Source organism: Nicotiana tomentosiformis, chromosome 1, assembly GCF_000390325.3.
Source record: "Nicotiana tomentosiformis chromosome 1, ASM39032v3, whole genome shotgun sequence".
Classification (NCBI taxonomy): domain Eukaryota; kingdom Viridiplantae; phylum Streptophyta; class Magnoliopsida; order Solanales; family Solanaceae; genus Nicotiana; species Nicotiana tomentosiformis.
In genome coordinates, this window is record NC_090812.1 from 31,493,568 (window position 1) to 31,502,864 (window position 9,297).

A 9,297-nucleotide genomic window follows, 5' to 3' on the forward strand; every position below is an offset into this window, starting at 1 on the left:
GGCATATAGCCGACCTGGGCCGGTTTATATCAAGGTCCTCAAAGAAAAGCCATCAGTTCTTCTCACTATTGAAGAAGGAGAATAACTTTTCTTGGCCCCCAGAGTGCCAACAAGCTTTCGAAGAATTCAAACGGTACCTTTCGAGTCCACCTTTGCTCCATACTCTGAAGGCGAATAAGCAGTTGTACCTTTACTTGGCGGTATCTGAGGTGGCGGTAAGTGGAGTCTTAGTCCGGGAAGAGGAAGGTACGCAATTTCCTATTTACTATGTTAGTAGAACTCTAGGCGAGGCCGAAACAAGGTATCCTCACCTGAAAACATTGGCGTTCGCTTTGCTAATCGCCTCCAAAAAGTTAAAACTATATTTTCAATGCCACCCCATATGTGTTGTTACCTTTTACCCACTAAGGAACACCATGTACAAAATCAAGCTCTCGGGTCGATTGGCCAAATGGGCAGTCAAAATTAGCGGGTACGATATCGAGTATCGGCCCCGAACCTCCATCAAATCACAAATTTTGCCAGACTTCGTAGCTGAATTTACGCCGGCCTTAATACCCGAAGTCGAAAGGGAACTATTGTTAACCTCGGGGATTACCTCGGGAGTTTGGACCCTCTTTACGGATGGTGCTTCGAACGCAAAGGGGTTCGGGCTCGGCATCATGCTGAAACCACCTACGGGTAACATAGTTAGGAAATCTATTGGAACTGTAAAATTGGCTAACAACGAGGTCGAGTATGAGGAGATAATCAGAGGTCTCGAACTGGCTAAAAGCCTTTGGGCCGAGGTGGTCGAAGCTAAGTGTGACTCCCTCATTGTGGAAAATCAAGTCAATGGGACATTCGAAGTAAAAGAAGAATGGATGCGAAGGTATTTAGACAAATTGCAGGTAGCTCTACATCAATTCAATGAATGGACCCTGCAACACGTGCCCCGAGATCAAAATAGTGAGGCCGATGCCCTAGCTAACTTGGGATCATCGGTTGATGACGATGACTTCAGTTCAGGAACAGTCGTACATCTCGTTGTTGCGACCAAATACACATACAAGTATACGTGGTCGTCAGGTAATAAAGTAGTGAGTAGAGTATCATTCCCACTGAGACTTATGATTAACTTTTAACTTATCCAAACTCAAATAACTTATCTATTCAAGAGATTTTGCACAAAATGTGTAGGTGATTAATTAACTACCAAAGAAAATATTACACAGTTAAATAAACTAGAGATCGACTAAAACACGTAGGCAATTTCTGATAAAAATTAGTAGGAGAGGATACTCCAGGGTCATGGGCTAGCTAACAATCTTGTTGCGTTCTTGGTTTAAACTGACTAGTTGATTTATCTGGTTTGTTAGTTGAGACGGTTAATCTTACTCGTAAGAATCTATCGAGTTCTTACTCACCTATTCAAGCTAACTTAATACCTATATGTCTATGGAATTAAGACTAACAAGAACGCATTTACACTTCCTGTATTTCAACCAAGAAAGACAATTAGGTATATTTCTATCATAATTGCGAATCCATTTCCCGATTGCCAGGTTCAAAAACTTGCTATGTTCAATCCGATATGCAATCTAGAATTTTCACTTTCGAGTTCAACTGTAGATTCGTAGGTAGTATTTCACTATTAGCTACGCAACAAATTAATTAAGAACATAATTAAATAAACAACCCAATATGATAATATCAAACTCGTGAATTAAAAACTTCAAACATCAACATTTTCATGTAGCACCCATACCCCAGAAGAATAAGGTTCTTATCCACTCAAGTTCATAACATTCATTAAAATAATGTGTCCAAACATAAAATCTATGAATACTAGAAGAAGACTGGAAGAATTGATCAAATTCGTGCTCCCGAGTATTTCGTACTTTTGTTTCTCTCTCAAAATAGCGCCCTACACTCCATAATAGGTTTAGGTTTGCTTTTATATGAGTTGGGAGTGTCTTGGAGTAGAAATAACCGATTCCCGGGCAAAATAGGATAATTTCACGTCACCAGCGCCCAGCGTAGCGTGGAGCGCTGGCCTTCTTGAGTATTCAGTAATGTGCGCCACAGGTAGCGCCCCACGCTGCTTGTGGCGCTACACTGTGCAATTTTCCCTTTTCTTCCCATTTTTGCTTCAATTCGCGCACCTTCGTCCCAAAATGCATCTGGATGATTCTTACACATAGAAATACCACAAATTAGCACAAATCATTATATTACACATCTGAAATCTACGAGACATGAGTGAAATGCGAGGCAATATACATAAAAATATGCATACTTTAAGTCGAATATCAACACCCCACACTTAGACTCTTGCTCGTCCTCGATCAATGGAACTATATCAACACCCCAAAACGTACATCTCACTAGGAAAGAGCAATTCATCTTTTTTAATTCAATCACACACTCTACCTTTTGACTATGGTCGATACCGGCAATCAAGCATGAATACGCAAATTTCACATTCTTCCCATTTTTAAACAAGCCCAAGTATACACAATGCGATTCAACCAACTCAAACAACCTATGCACAACCACCCTACCTCAAGAGTCGACTTGTTACCACTAATCACCCTCAACTTGCGCACTCACCAACAAGAGAAGTTTACAACATTACTAATCCATCATGAGACCAAGTGCCCTCGCCATAAGCAAAAGAATATAGAAATAGCCCACATGTTCAAATATGCCATTGAACATAACTTAAGGACATCACACAATTGAACAAAATTTGCTCACTCTCACAAATAATTTCATGTGCATCCAGTGGTCGTACCATAAACTTGCCCGTAGTGTAAATCTCTACTAATCTAAGCTCGCCAAATCTAGAATTAATTAGGACTTTAAGGCTTTAATGTAGGCTAAGGGATGGGTAGGATAAATTTAGGAATAGTGACTAACCCTCCTAAGCATGTTAATACACTAAACTCAAGAATCTAGCACTTTTCTTCTCAACCAATTCACTTGCCACAAACCATACTCAATCTATCCCTTTCTTCAATTAAGCACTCTACATCCCTACTAGCACGCATTATTAAGATTCGGAGGTGTGTGTTCCCCTTCTTTTTTTTTAACTTTTCTTTTCTCCCTCTTTTTTTTCTTTCTACACACACTCCATACATTAAGGCTCATCGGCTAGTGGTATTTTTCACGATTTTAGTGCACCTTATGGGCCTTTTCATGGTTCCACTGAAAGCTACTTCCCAAATCTCTCACCTTACTTCTTCTAGCACCTAAGTTCCTTTGGAGGTTCAACAAGCTCAAATTAAGAACAAAATAGGGATACGGCTTGTAGTGTGGGTGCCAAAGAAAAGATCTACATGCTCAAAGAGGCTAGCAACGGAAAAAAAATTATTTGTGAGTGACAAGCTACTTTATGATCAAGCAAGAAACGCCTACATCATCTCCTAGACTAGCACAACTTGATGATTTCGCTTCGATTAACACACGAGGGAAGTTCTAGCCTACACAGGATAGCACAGAATACCATGAATTCTTACACACACACTGCACATGACTCAATCAAGATGGTTCTGTTCAACTCTCAAGTCAAGCAAGCACATATAGCCGATAAATTTCAAGCAATATTACACTAGGTAACATACAAGTCAAACAAATAAGAAAAAAGCGTCACGGAGTATACTACTTACTTTACTTAGGCATTACAATTCATATCAAATATTCAGGAAGACAGAGCGCATGACATAGCTTAATGTGCCAGAACCAAACATGTCACAGGTATCTCAGAGAACCTCGGTTTTCTTCTTATCCTACTCCTAAAAAAAATAAAAATAAAAAATAAAACACCCGATTCGAGCTACACCCTTGGAAAAGAACCGGCGTCCAAAAATAACCAAGGGAAACTACCTAACTATCCTAACAAAGACAAAAGAAAGTATTTTTGGTATTTTTTTAATCGGACTTTAATTCCTCAAGAAAATTGTACAACAGATTCATCGTCGGGAAAAATCCTAGCTTTTTTCGATTTTGTTTTCAACTACTACTAACTAATTAGACTATGTGAGTTCAAGACTAAGCTAATAAAAAAATTAATACAATTACAAGTTGGGAAGTATTTCCCTCACCTCACACTTAGATAATACATAGTCCCCGATGCATAAACAAATTCAAAACATAGTAAGGTGGAAAGAAACAACTCACTACTAGTCGGATTCCTCCTCCTCAGAACGCCCACTAGCCGTAACCCCGGGCTCATCATCATCATCCGCTCCTAGGGGCACCAAAGTCATAGGGCCCGTGACTTCATCACCAATCTCATCCTCATCATCGGATCATTTGTGGGTGTTCTCATCCTCAAACGGGTGAATGGGACTGCCCAATGAAATTCCCAACATTTCCTTGGAAGAACTGGAGAGATTATTGCGTAGATGTATACGCTCGTCATTCGACACCCCTAGCCTGCTCATTATCACATTGAGGGATCTATAAAGATACCTGTTGAAATTTTTGTCCATCTCATTCCTCGCAGCCTAGCTTAGCTTTGATGTAGACTCCAACAAGGATGTCATGTCCATTAATGCCTTTGGTGCCTCTACCACCTCATCATAGTCGGGGTACTCCGGTACCCCACGGGAAGCATGTACTGCGTCAGGAGGTTGCCAAAGAAGAATCTTTTGATACTCGAGCTCGAGTGCATTCACTGGTGTGTTAAACAAGAATCAATCTAGCATGAACGAAGTTTTGCCATACCTTGGCAGTCTTGTTGAAATCGAAGCGGATCATCTCAAGGTGTCAATCCCCCTTAGTCTATGTCCACTTAGGATTAGAATCAATGCCAAAAAGAGTGTGACGTATTTCCTGGTAGTTTGGGCGTTTGACAAACTTTTGTAGCCTCCGTGGGTTTGGGCTATCAACTCCCAAAAATTCGCACAAGGATTACCTATCCATTGGTATCTCCTTTCTGCAGACCCATGACTTGAATAAGTCCCCGTTCTAATTGGCATAAAGTTCGCGCACCATGCTCAAATTTGCATGGCCCGGGCACTCTATGAGTTTATCCATCTTCATTTCTATCAACCGGGCAAGCACATCCGGGAAGTTCTTCTCCAGAGCTTTCACATTAATCCCTATTTCGTAGACGTATCGCCCATATGGAACAAAGTTATTACGCCAGTGGATGGCATCATCACGAACTAGATCCACATGAGGCCTTGGTCCCGTTGGTGCCTTCTTCGACCCGCTAGCAACCTGCTCCCCCTTAGCTTGCTGAGAGGAACCCTCATTTGTGTGCGTTTTTTGGGAGGGGGAGCAGTAGTGGATGACTTTCCCACTCATTTTCCTTTGACAACACTGTCACGAGCCATAGCAACCTACACGCGATAAACACGAATGTGAGGATGAATCAACAAATTCGCCCAAGGTCATCGTGAGAGGCAAAGATGACCCCACACTTAAAACTGAAGTCTACATATAAGCTACTCACAATAGTGGTTCAAAGTGCACAAACGTTGCACCACAAGGAGATGGGTACTCAAGACATCCCCATGCCGCACAATTCAAGTGGTCGAAAGTGGCCATGACTTAGCCATAGTGCAAGCAAGTAATCCTTGAGTCCAAAATACTACAACTAGTATAACACACTAACTACTTCTGAAAAGAGGCTACAATAGACATTACACATGATACAAGGTGTGGGTAGTATGATTATGGTATGGCGAACATGCAACACGAGCTTCGGATTAGGTAAAACCACCCCCCAAACACCCCACACTTAGCCCAACATCACATACAACGACACTCGGCTACTCAAACTTCACTGGTGCACAATTCTCTCTTTCAATCATTTTAGCAAACACATGGTGGGCATAAATTTTGTTTTTCTTTTTCCAACAATGGTGGAACAAGGTGGCCCTCCCAATGTAATGACCCGATCAGTCGTTTTGATATCTAGCGCATAGTTTGGCGGTATGAGGCCTTGAGTAGCTTCACTTCATGTATTACGACTTGTACGTGTGGTCGAAATTGGATTTTTGGGAAGTTCAAAGTTAATTCGGAAGGAAAATTTTAATTTTGGAACTTTAAGTTGGAAGAATGGAGTAGGGTTTGACTTTTGAGTAAACGATCTCGGAATAGGGATTTTTAAGGTTCCAATAGGTTCGTATGATGATTTATGACATGGGCGTATGTTCGGGTTGAGTATCGGGTGGTCCGGAAGCATTTCGGCGCTTAATATGAAAAGTTGTAATTTTGAAGGTTTTAGAATTTCTTATGTTTGATTTGAAGTGTAATTTGGTGTTATCGATGTCTGTTTGAGGTTCCAAGCCTTGAAAAAGGTTCGTATCGTGATTTGTGACTTGTGCGTAAAGTTTGGCGTCATTCCGGAATGTTTAAGAATGAATTGGACGCATTCGTCGATGTTTGAATGTTTGGAAGTTTAAAGAAAGGTTTCGATCGTTGATTCGTAATTTTGATATTGTTTGGTGTGATTTGAGGACTCGAGAAGGTTTGTGTTATATTTTTGGGACTGGTTTGTGTAATTAGACGGTATCCGGGTCTGGGGGCCTCGGGTGTGTTTCGGAGGTGTTTGGGTTATGTCGCGCTCTTATTTGATGTTTCGGCGTCGTTTCTTTGGGCATAAAGGGACCTATTTTGAGAAAACAACCTTTGATTTATGATTGTATTGAACTATTAGATCTGTATCATAATTACGGAGCCATAGCAACAAGAATCGTCGAATTTCGATGTCGCATGAGAGAGCTATGCCCATTTCCGTGTCAGACAAAATTGCGGGTTTTTGGTGCGAAGTTTTGTTCTTCGCGAACGCGAGAGAGGTTTTGCGAACGAGAAGAAGGATTTCTGGGTTGACCGATGATGTGTGGCTATAATTCCATAGTTTTGTACATTATGTGCCTTGTATTTTACATGCTTTAATGATAAATTACACTTTATTTGTGCATAATGGAGTCTATTTTATGTGTAGGTGAATTGGAGATGAAAGTAGAGCAAAATGGATACTTAAACGTTGAAAGTGTGCTCAAGAACAGTGAAAAGGAGAGACCTGGCGAGGCCAGCCAAAGGCCAAGCTGGACCAGGCTTTAGCCTGGTGAGGCCAGCCTAAGGCCAGGCTGGACCAGGCTTTAGCCGGGCGAGGCCAGCCTAAGGCCAGGCTGGACCAGGCTTTAGCCTGGCAAGGCCAGCCTAAGGCCAGGCTAGACCAGGCTTTAGCCTGGCGAGGCCAGCCAAATTCCAAGCGTTAGGCTGGCGACGCCAGGCCTGAGGCCAAGTCCAATCCGACTTTTGAAGACTTAATTCGTTTCGGGTTTGACTAAAACTCGGCCCACACGTTTAAGATTTCTTCTACACATATAAATAGACCTAAAAACACCACTTGGAGAGGGCTTTTTTTCAGCAGCCACGTTTTTGGGCAGCTAGAGGCAAGAAAAGCTGGTGGAATCACCCCTTGGAGTTAGAATCATTATTTCTACATCTTTTCATCTTTACTCTATATTTTAATTATGCAAAATATTTGGGATATTGTTACTATGAGTATGAGTAGCTAAAATCCTAATCTAGGGTTTTGATGGAATTTATTGAAGGATGATTTTCTCGTTATGTTAATATAGATTTGCCGTAGTATTTTCTCTATTTGTTCAACTATATTATTCTTGTGGTTGATTGAAGGGCCCTCAATTAGCTGTGCCTATTTAGTATGTATTACTCGGGAGAGAGTACATATTTAGGTATTTGTTGAACAACATCACTCCTAAACGTATATGATGGATCAATACGGAGGTTTAAAGGTAGGTTTAAGGATAACGAAACCTTGATGCGATCTGAGTGAGATGTACTTAATGTCAGCTAGCGTAATTCGGGAGAATATGCCTAGTAAATTGTGGTAATTACTCGGGAGAGAGTTACGACAGTTAGAGTGCTCATGAGCGGTAGAGAAGACTTAGGCAAATTTATAGGAAATGTAGCGGAAAGGATTCCGACAATTGGGGAAATCATAACTCTAGACCTCCTTAGTCTTGTCTAGAATTTTATCCATGTTAGTTGATAATTTTACTGCTTTGTAATATTTGCTAGTTAATTAGTAAAAATAAAAATCAAATCTTTATAACTAGAAAATTACTTGAACTTGTGTTTCTTTGCAATATTGAGCAGTTGTAGCTAAGCCTTAGTTCTCTGTGGGATTCGACTCCGGACTTGTAAACCGGATTATATTTGCAACGACCGCTTAGTCCTTTTTATAAGGCATAGTTGGGCGTGATCAACCGATCAACGCAAAAAAAATCTCTTTGCGAACGCGAAGGTCTCCCATGAAGGCTATGAAGAAAAATCATATGGGCAGTGTTTTAAACCGAGAATTTTAGTATTTTGGGCATTTATTGAGTTTTAGAGCTCCGTTTGAGGTGATTTTCACGGCGTTGTCCTCGTCTCAACAAGGGGGTAAATATCTGGCCTTTATTTTGATGTTTCTCCATGATTATTTCCGTTGGTTATTATTTTTATCCGTATTTGAATTGTAGAAATTGAGATTTTGATCCCCAAAGTTGAGAAATGGTAAGTCTTTAATTTGAGTGTCGATTCATGGACAAAATTGGATGATTTTATGGATATAGACCATATGAGTTCTGAGTAATATTTATTTTCAATTATTTTCGTAATCCAGGCACGTGGGCCCGAGGTTGACTTTATTGACTTTTTGAGTGGAGTTGGGAATTGTTATAAATTGATTAATTATAAGCATTTGAGTATATTTTGATTGATTTGTACGTTGTTTGACTAGTTTAGGAACGTTTGGCTAGGTGTTGAGGTGTTAGAGAGGCGTTGGAGCCGGTTATGGAACTTCGGAGCGAGGCAAGTCTCATGTCTAACCTTGTGAGGGGAAAACTACCCCTAAGTGATGTAATTGTTATGTGCTACTAGTTGTGGGTGCTACGTGCGCACGATGTGACTAGAGTCCGTACGTAGCTAAAGCATGTTTATGTCCGGGTAGACTTAGGTTTTATCATGTAATATTTGAATTGTTTGGACTCATTTTGCTAGCTTAGTTAATTTAAATTATAACTGAAATTGATTTAGAAACATATAAATATATTAGGCCGAGCTTTATCACCTTGATTTGTTGACAAGATATTTGATAAATGTAAAGCGGTATATTTATTATTATGCACATGTATTTGTGTTGTAAGCATGTAATTCGATAAGTTTCTTTGTTTCTTGTGGAACGGGCCGAACTCCTCGGAAGTATAATAGATGCAACTATGGTTCGTGCTGCTCGACCCTCGGCAGTGTACACAGTATTCTGGATCGGGCCGAACGACCTCGGCATAA